We start from the raw sequence: 9,739 nt of genomic DNA on the forward strand, positions 1-9,739 counted from the left end.
TTATTTGAGTTTAATGAACTGTTGCGGCACCAAAACTTCCTTATCTCCTTTCCTGATCAAAGAGACATCCTAGGTTTAGGCAGAGCAAATATTAATTATGTGGGTTTTTCGTTTATAAATATATTTCGGTTTCTTTCTTCTGCTATTGGTTCTCTGAGAATTTAACCCCTAAAAAATTTTGTTCATGATTTTGTGTTGATTGCTTTGTATTTCTTAATTTTTCGGTTGATGCTCGACTCTCTCGAAACTATTGCACTCGAGGTTTATCATGCAGGTGTGAACCCTAATAATGGAGGTTAATAATTGTAGATGGTGGATTTTCGACAAAGGATAAATTCGTAAACTCATAATTATACGAAGCTTTGATTCAGCAATCAGACGTGAGTATCGAGACTCGGGTCTCTCATTGAATTCTCAACGGAGAGTACTTTCTCTCAGAGTACATGTAGATATGTAGTCTCACGACTGGACAACGACATATCTCATGAATACTTAATACTTTCAGTGATTATTTCTATATAGTATCACGAGATGGACGGCTCCTAGACAGCTTGCTCTGCTAGTATAGAGCGATAACTTCTTCGGGAACAAACAACGAGTTTACCCTGACTATATAAAGGATATGACTTACCGACAAGCTCGTATCGGGATAATTAATGCTCCTAGAAAGCTTGCTCTGCTAGTATAGAGCCACAAAGTTAATTATTCCTAATTACAATTGCTCTTATTCCATGGTCGAATCCACGACTGGTCCCATGGAATGGCAATAACAATTGTTCTGATTCTATGATCGATTCCACGGCTTGATCTCATAGAATAACAATAACTATATTATCTCATTACTCCAATTTCATGATCGAATCCACAACTGGTCTCATAAATGGTAATAAATAAATCTTAATTACTCTGATTCTATGCTCGAATCTACGATCCCATGGAAGAGTAATGCTCACTTTATTATTTTGAATTCGTAGTCGAATCCTCAGCTGATCCTATGAATTAATAATAAACATCTTATTACTCAGTTTTGTGAATTATTCTCCACTGAATTGCACAATTAATAATAAATAATCAACAACTGGGCGTCTGAGCTACCTCTAAGTAAGCCCCGATTCAAATGGTGAAGGTGTATTCAACGACGATACACTAACAGTCACCGCACGAACGAGTATTTCAAAAATACAACGAAACGATGAACCTATGCAAAATAGGGAAGAAAATAATAAACAATTAAAAATATTGGCCAAGGTGCTGGGAGCACGAACACACGACCGACCGACCGTGTCGTGGTCAATCCCACGCCAATTTTATATTTTTAATGCATTTTTATTATTTTCCATGATTTGATGAAAATTCTCTCATTTTATCAAATCTCCTTCGTCTCGAGGAAACTCCTCGGTTTCATGGTACTTCCATAAATCCATAAAAAATAATATAAAATTAAGAAAAGGAGTGTAATGCGTGACCATTGGCCAACCGGCCATGCCTTGGTCCCAACTGGCCCCACACTCCACGGTTCCTTATTATTTTATTATTATTGTTATTTCTCTAATTTCATGAAAAAACTCCTTGATTTCATGGTATTTTTGCACAAATCATCATATAATGATAAAATAAAATAAAATAACGAAAACTTGTGGGACCGGGCCACTAGCTGGACAGCCATGCCCTAGCCGGTCCCACACGCCCTTTGCTTTATTATTTTATTATCATTTTTCCTATTTTTCCTTGAATTCATCAAATTCCTTTATTTTATGGTATTTCTCTCAAATTAGGAAAAAATCCCTCAAATCATCAAAAATACCTAAAAATATTAAAAGAAATTAGGGAAGCTCGTGGGACCGGGCCCTAGCCGGCCGGCCGCGCCTCCACGGTCCCACACGCCCTTGTTTTTATTATTTTAATATTTTTTGCTTCCCTGAACTCATGAAAACTCCTTCAATTCATGGAAACTCCCTAAATTCATCAAATTTCTCAAAATTCATGAATTTTTCATAAAATCATCAAAATATTATAAAATTAAGGAAAAGGCACCACGAGACCGTGGTCACGACCGACCGACCATGCCTTGACCACGGCGGTCCCACGCCTCCTCATTCCTTATTTTATAATTATTTTTCATCATCTCATGGTGTTTTCCTCAGTTTCGTCGAAACCCTAATTTTGCATATTTTCTCGAATGGATGTTCAATTGCACGCCAGAAAAATATCAAAATTCTCAGGATTGAGACGCGGACGCTTTGGGGACACGAGCACGCTATCTTGACCGACCAAGATTGGCTCTTTGGCTCACGGAAGCCGGTCCCATCAATTTTCACAGTTTTTGACCTAATTTGCACAATTGCTCGTATATCCCAAAAACACTTCCAAACACTTTGGATTTTCATGAAGTGATCGCTAGGCGGTCACGTGACAACCCAGGGCCGGTTTCATGAATCCATGGTCGGTCCCTCGCCTCGTCATACTTAGGTTTTCCACCTAGGCTCAAACGAGCATTTTCGAATAAAATTAAATCAGCATTTGATCATTCTTTCACCAACAAATCGTCAAACTCTTCATGAGTTTCTTTGTATTTGCTCACGTGAGCATATGGACACTACATGATTGATCCACGGTCCCATGTAGTCGCTCCCTCCTTCATCCCATGGTTGAAATTCTGACGAACCATGAATTGATCAAATTAGGGTTCTTAATCCAAGGATCATCATTCCAAATTCCAACCTTAATACTTTATACGACGACCTCATGGTCATTAATGTTATTAATTATGCTCGGTTCAACGACCAGTATTTAATTAATATTTTTGGTACACTGCCAATACCATCAGATGTAGCAACACATGCTCAGACGATCAAATATTCAATAATTCATCACATGAGCACACTTGATCAGATGATAAATTTTGCTCAAACCAAGGGATATTGGTTCAACAATCACTATTCAACGATCCATCGAATGAGCAATACTTGCTCACTTCATCGTAAGAACTATACCTCTGTCTCATGACTGTTCAACTCATGAGTTTCAGAACATCATGTTCAACTCAGCAACTACATGGACTCATCGTCCCATCAAACCACGAAGTCATCAATTGACTAACAAACCACGAGACATCAATCTGTCACTTGGGGGATATCACTTAGGGTTTTGGTCTGGAGGTCTACGGCACGTGTGTTCAAAACCCATGATGGAATGTGAGCAAATCGTGCAATCAGTTGAAGGATTCACGAGGTAGTGGGTGGAAAATCGACCAAGTCTCCGCACGTTGAGCAACTGGTTTCAAACACGATCTCCACTCCCCCACTCCTTGATTCCATCAACTGTCACTTATGGAATCATGGTGTCTACAATTCCAAGCAATATAAATAAGTCTCTGAATCATGATTGACTCATCGGCATCAACAATACATCTCAATCCTCACGTCTCATTGACAAACACGAGATCATCAACTCATCAATTGAGTAACTACTCTCAATTGAGCAATTTCAATCATTCAGAGCTTATCATATTCAGAATTCACACACCCACAATCTTTGATTACCATTGATTCCACACATTCCCAGCCTCCCTCTACAGATCAACCCATCCTCTCTTGTGACCGATTTACTCTGGAACATTCATTGTCTTGATTTAGGCAGAGTACTACAGATTGATCTCTCGAATATAAAGCACCCCCTTTTGCAGCGCGGTGCATCTGTGTGAGGTTTAACATTCCGCTCGGTTCGAGGAGTCTCCTCCGTACGGTCGTTTCCTCAATTCCTTAAAAACCAGCAAATCGTTTTGCCCCTCTACATAATGGATATTTTGATGATTGTTTTTTGTTCAATGTACAATAACCCAAATCAACTGGATACACCTTATTTATGTTGGTTTCAGGTAACCAATCAATGCAGCCAATATATAACCTTGCATAGCTTGGTCGGATTGCAGCTAATTGAACTGGTGATGTTTTCTTTCTTGATATTGTGTAATTGGTGGGCGTGTTCTTTTCTTTTTATTAGTTAGAACTCGGAAGTGAAGGGAATTGAGGTGGATTTGAGTAATCAATTTGTTGTAGTGTAGTAGTTCTTGGTTCAATTAAACATGGGTTTATTTGATTTTTGACATGATATACAATTATGGTTTTTTATGTTGTTTGTAGTATTACTTTGGTTTCCTATTTGTATGGTTTCATATTTGTATTAAACTCTATCTTTTTTTGATTTTGTACAGAGAATACTTACTTGGATCAGTGGCGCTTGTTTCTTAATTTTCTGATCATTTTTCTTCTTTTTTTTTTGACTTTGCAGGTTAGGTTCCATGGTTCTTCATAATCGCCTCAGTGTGCTTAGAAAAATCTGAAGTTTTAAGGGTGCAATGGAGATTGCAACAATGGTAATCTTTGACTTTCTTCCTAATTTTTTAAGTTGGCATATTTCATTGTTGCAATTCAGCTAAGTGATTTGTGGTGTGATATTAGTTGGAATGCATTTACTGTTATTGTTGTTTTTGGATGTTAGTTATTATACTTATAACTATGCATCATAATTGAATTTTTGCATTCAGTAAAAAGTTCTCACTTTACGTATTTGATGCGCTAACTTTTTTGATGTGTTTGTTTGAGTTAAGCCAAAATAAATGCAAATAGAAATAGAATTTCTAAGAGTTTGTTAAGTTGATTGGAACAATTGAGGACTGTTAAGAATTTGTTGAATATTTTTTACTTTGAATTTGGTCGGAGTAATTAAGGCTTAAATGCCCAGTTCATAACCTCCAGAGTTATGCATATGCTTTATAGGCTACCTTAATTGATTACTTATATATTTAAATCACGAGACCCTTGAAAGAGTATATTATGGTTACATGATAGCACACTGGACCAGGATTTTATTGAATACTGATTACGATTAAGTTTGCTTTTTAGGTTACGTGAGAGCACTGGAAACTAAATAGAAATAATATTAGAAAATTCCCAGAAGTTCAGTACACCTGACTGTGGTAATGATGATTGTCCTTTGATTTAAGGCCTAAAAGCCCAGTTCACAACCTCCAGAGTTATGAATATGCTTATAGGCTACCTTAATGGATTACTTATATATTTAAATCCCGAGACCCTTGAAATAGAAGGTATGGTTTACATGAGAGCACACTGGAATATGATTTATTGAATACTGATTACGATTAAGATTGCTTTGTAGGTTACATGAGAGCACTGGAAACTAAATAGAAAATAATGTTAGAAAATTCCAAGGATTTTAGTACACCTGACTGTGGTAATGATGATTGTCCTTTGATTTGTTTCACCACTGTCTCAATAGTAAGCATCAAATAGAAAACTAAATAAAATAGCTTGAATTTAAGACCTGAAATGTTTTGTTTATGGTGTTAAGAATCTTCTTTTGTATAATGCGTAGGATGAAAAAAAGCTTGAGAAGGAGTTCGGTATTGGATACCTATAAGCTTTTTTGAGGAGGACAAAAAATAAAGGAGCCCCCTCAAATGTCTATGTAAGCCGACACTATTTTCATTTTGGTTCTATGGAGTAATTATGTGCATAATTTTAAAATATAGGATAATTAGTTAATACTGTAAGCTATGTAATTAGGATAATTTTACTCCTATTGTAATTATCCTTTTTCTATTATAATAATTAGTTTAATACTGTGAGTTATGTTTAAAGCCCATTCAAGTTCAAGAGAGCTAGACAAAACCTTCGGAAGGACTTCTAAAGTTATGTGTTGTAGATATAATTTGAAATACTCAGATCAATGTCACTTGTTCAAATTCCTAACATCTAATAATCATCCGTAAGTGGTGTACTCCATATATTTCTTTATTAGTGGTTTTTAGTTAGCATGGTTTCTAAAGTGATTTGAACATTATTGTGAAACATTTGTATATATGTGCTGCTCTTGCAGATTTGAATACTATTGTAGGGCAAGCTAAGGTGATAATACTAACCCATTGAGAAAGAAGAAGGTGAAATGCAATCATTTATTTAATGGGTTTGTTTTATTTTTAAAATTGGCTCATGATATTGTTTCTTTTTTTATTTGATATGTGAGAATCATTATATTGTCTTTCAATGTGCAACTTGGTAGTGAACTTGAACTGGAAGATATATTAGGAACGAAGAATGAAACATCAGCAATTGGAAGAAAACAAATAGTGAAGAACAAACCAATGCATATAGTTTAGTTTAGCTTATTGAGAAGTTGTAGGTTCTATTCATTGTAATAATATTAGAAAATTGTGGGGCGAATTGAGTTAGACTATAAAAATGAAATAAACAATTACAAATCCCATGTAGTTGATAAAATTGGATCAATAAAATTTCTATATAATTTTGTTAAGTTGTTCTGTTTCGATTTAAAACATGACATACATTTTGGATGTTAGTTCATTATAATAGTTGATCCACGGTCACGTGACAACCCAGGGCCGGTTTCATGACTTCATGGTCGGTCCCTCGCCTCGTCATACTTAATTAGGTTTTCTCACCTAAGGCTCAGACGAGAATTTCGAATAAATGATTAAATCAGCATTTGATCATTCTTTCACCAACAAATCGTCAACTCTTCATGAGTTCTTTGTATTTGCTCACGTGAGCATATGGAAACTACATCGTTGATCCACGGTCCCATGTAGTCGCTCCCTTCTTCGTCCCATGGTTGAAATTTGATGAGTGCTAAAAAGTGCATATTTCTATATATTTTTCTTGGCATTTAACTCATCTTTTGTGCATTAATTCTACATTTTATCCCATATTCTGTATTTTCATTGTTCTCAAGAATAAATATTTTTATTAATTAATTTTGTATTTTTAGGTACCAAAAAAGACTAGATGAGTTGCGGAGCCAAAAGAGCAAAGACACGGAGAAAGCCGGTGGAATCTCTAGCGGAAAAAAGTGAAGAATGGTTATGGAAGACTCAAGGATAAAAATGGGCTTAAAAAGGAAGAAATTGTCTTAAAAAGAAGTGGGCTCAAGATACCTAAGCCCAAATCCAATTCCTAAGCCCAAATCCCATATCCTAAACCCAAAATTCAATACCCAAACCCGTTTTCCTTCTTAACCGTAAGATTGGATCCATTCCATCATCCCAACGGTCGCTGCGTCATCATGCATCAGATTTCGATGCACCTTACCAACCTACAGCACCTAACTCCATCTTGAGCCGTTAGTTTTCGTTGTATTTTTGCATCCAACGGTCGCTCATAATCTGTCTCCATCTCGCCGTTAGATCCGTTTCAGAAGTTATCATCCCACGGATTCCCTTCACAAAATAAAATTGATGATCTCGTTTACACCTAAGCAACCTAACCCTATTACCCGCACCAACGCACCCTTCTGCCAAAACCCATCGAGCCATCTCCTTCTTCCCCTCTTCTCTGAAACAGCGACGCTGTCTCCATCACCACCATCTTCTCCCCAAATTCACTCCACCATCTTCTCCCCCAAATCATTCAACCATCACCACTCGAGCCATCATCACTTAGACCTACTTTTCTAGCCACTTATTACATCACCTCCTAATCGTTTCATCTCACCGGAACCCTAGGTTAGGAGTTTGATGAAATAGGTGAGGTTAGAGAATAAATCGAAGGCATGGGTAGTATCAGCAGACGACAAGGAAGCATGGGTGAGAGCTATCAATCGTTTTCAGAGATTAGTAAGGATTTTTTGTAAACCCTAATTTCACTGATTTGGGATTTTAGTTTTTTTTTTTTGCTGTAACTATAAAGGGTGTTAGGGTTGTAAAATTCCGGCATCTCTGGACTAGCCAGTAGACATTTTGAAGAAATTTTCATTACAATTTTCAAATTCAGTCCCTTTATCATATTGACAGTTGAATGTTATGTGTATGTTATTTGAATTATCTTGTATGATGAATGCTTGTGTATGTATTGTTGAGCATGAGCTAAGTAGCATTAAGTTAAGGCTCAGTTGAAGCCTTATGCACTGTCAAATGACAAGTTGCTAGGATCGTTAACTCCTTGCCCGTTTTGCTTGAGCAATGGGAAGAGGTTAATGCTCATAGTGCCTGTGATTGATTGTTCTGTCAAAAGACAGTCAATGCTAGGGGCAAACTAGTGAGCAAATTAGTTTTCCTCCCATTCTAGAGTATGCATAGCATAGATTTTCAACTCAACCTAGAAATATGTTGTTTGATTAGGACACAAGGTGGATACTAAGCCTAGCTTAGCCACAATCCCTTTTTACAGTCACTTAAATTCAGTTCTATTTTGTTCCCTGCCAAATTTACTTTCCTTCACTGTTTTTCTTGCATTTGAAGCTGTTGTGCACTGAAATCAGTGCACAAACTCCCCCTGCCCTTGGATTACAGCCTTGGTTACCTGCTATTTTTATTTTATATCCTCTGCCATTTAATCTTTGCTGTTTTGCCATCTTGTGTTAACTGCTTTGGTTGTTAACTGTTTTGGTTCTTGCATCTTCTCTGCCATATTACCTTGCCTTGCTCACTGCCATAGTGCTTTGCACCCATTGATAGCTTAGGATAATTCGTTTTATGCTCCCACTCCCTGTGGACTGATCCCTGCTTACTCTCTATCTAAAACTTGGCTTGTATACTTGCAAGTCTTTTGTGTGTCTTTTCTAACCACACCAAGTTTTTGGCGCCGTTGCCGGGGAGTGGTGCTGCCATCTGCTGATTTCCTTTGCTGTCTTTCATCTACCATTGCATCTCTGTCAAGATCACTGCATGCCATTCATTCCTCCCTGCCCTGCAATCATTGTACTTGTAGCCTCTATCATTGCACACAATCATTGCACACAATCTTTGCAGCCAATTTCTGGACTGTTGTTGTTGCTGCAGCTGGGACTGGTGATTTTCTGCTGCTGTTGAACCCTGGCCAATGAAGCTGTTGCTGCTTGCCAGACAAGCCCAAAGCTAGTGCATCTCGCGCTGGGCTGTGCTGCTGTTGCTCCTGGTTGTTGCATCTCAACATGTTGCTGGGCTCGTACAACTGAGCTGGGCTCTGTTCCACCTGTTGTTGCTGGGCTTGAGCGCGAAGCTGCTAAGACGATCCTAAAGCCAACTGGGCTGTGCAACTAAAAGGGGACTAAAAGCCTATTTTTGGGCTTCCCTCCAAAAACAAGTAAGCCTAACCCATGAGTTAACCCACTTGGGCCTCATTTAAATTCAAATTCGGGCTTGTAATAATTAATTTAATTATTTATTTGGGATTGTAATAATTTTTATTTTTCTTTTTTTTTTTTTTTTTTTGGGACTGTAATTATTTTTTTTTTTTTTTTTATTTTTCTTTTTCTTTTTTTTCTTTTATGGGCTTGTCTTAATTATTATTATTGTTTTTATTTTCTTTTATGGTTGTGCTAATTTATGCTAGGTTTAGTTCAAAAATTTTTCCAAAGCCCAATTTAAACCAAAAACAAAATCCCTTTTAGTCCAAACCCATTCAAAACCAAATCTTCGTAACCCTTGTGGGCCAAATTGTTTCCGATTGCTCTGTCTGACCAACATGTTAGTTAAGGTACCTACTAGGACATGATGTGACCTACAGAGACCAAACAAACAGACTTGTTAGAATTAACAGACGAACCTATCGAAATTCTGAAGTTCTGAGGTAGACAGTCCAGATCAAAGAAACAATGGGAGAACCCCGTACCCTCAAGGATTATATGTACCCAACTAGAGCCAGTCAACCTTCTTGTATTGTGCTACCCGAGGATAATGGCCATTATGAGCTGAAATCAAGCACAATACAGATGCTTCCTATTT

The sequence above is a fragment of the Papaver somniferum genome, chromosome 1 (assembly GCF_003573695.1).
Source record: "Papaver somniferum cultivar HN1 chromosome 1, ASM357369v1, whole genome shotgun sequence".
In the NCBI taxonomy this organism is placed as follows: domain Eukaryota; kingdom Viridiplantae; phylum Streptophyta; class Magnoliopsida; order Ranunculales; family Papaveraceae; genus Papaver; species Papaver somniferum.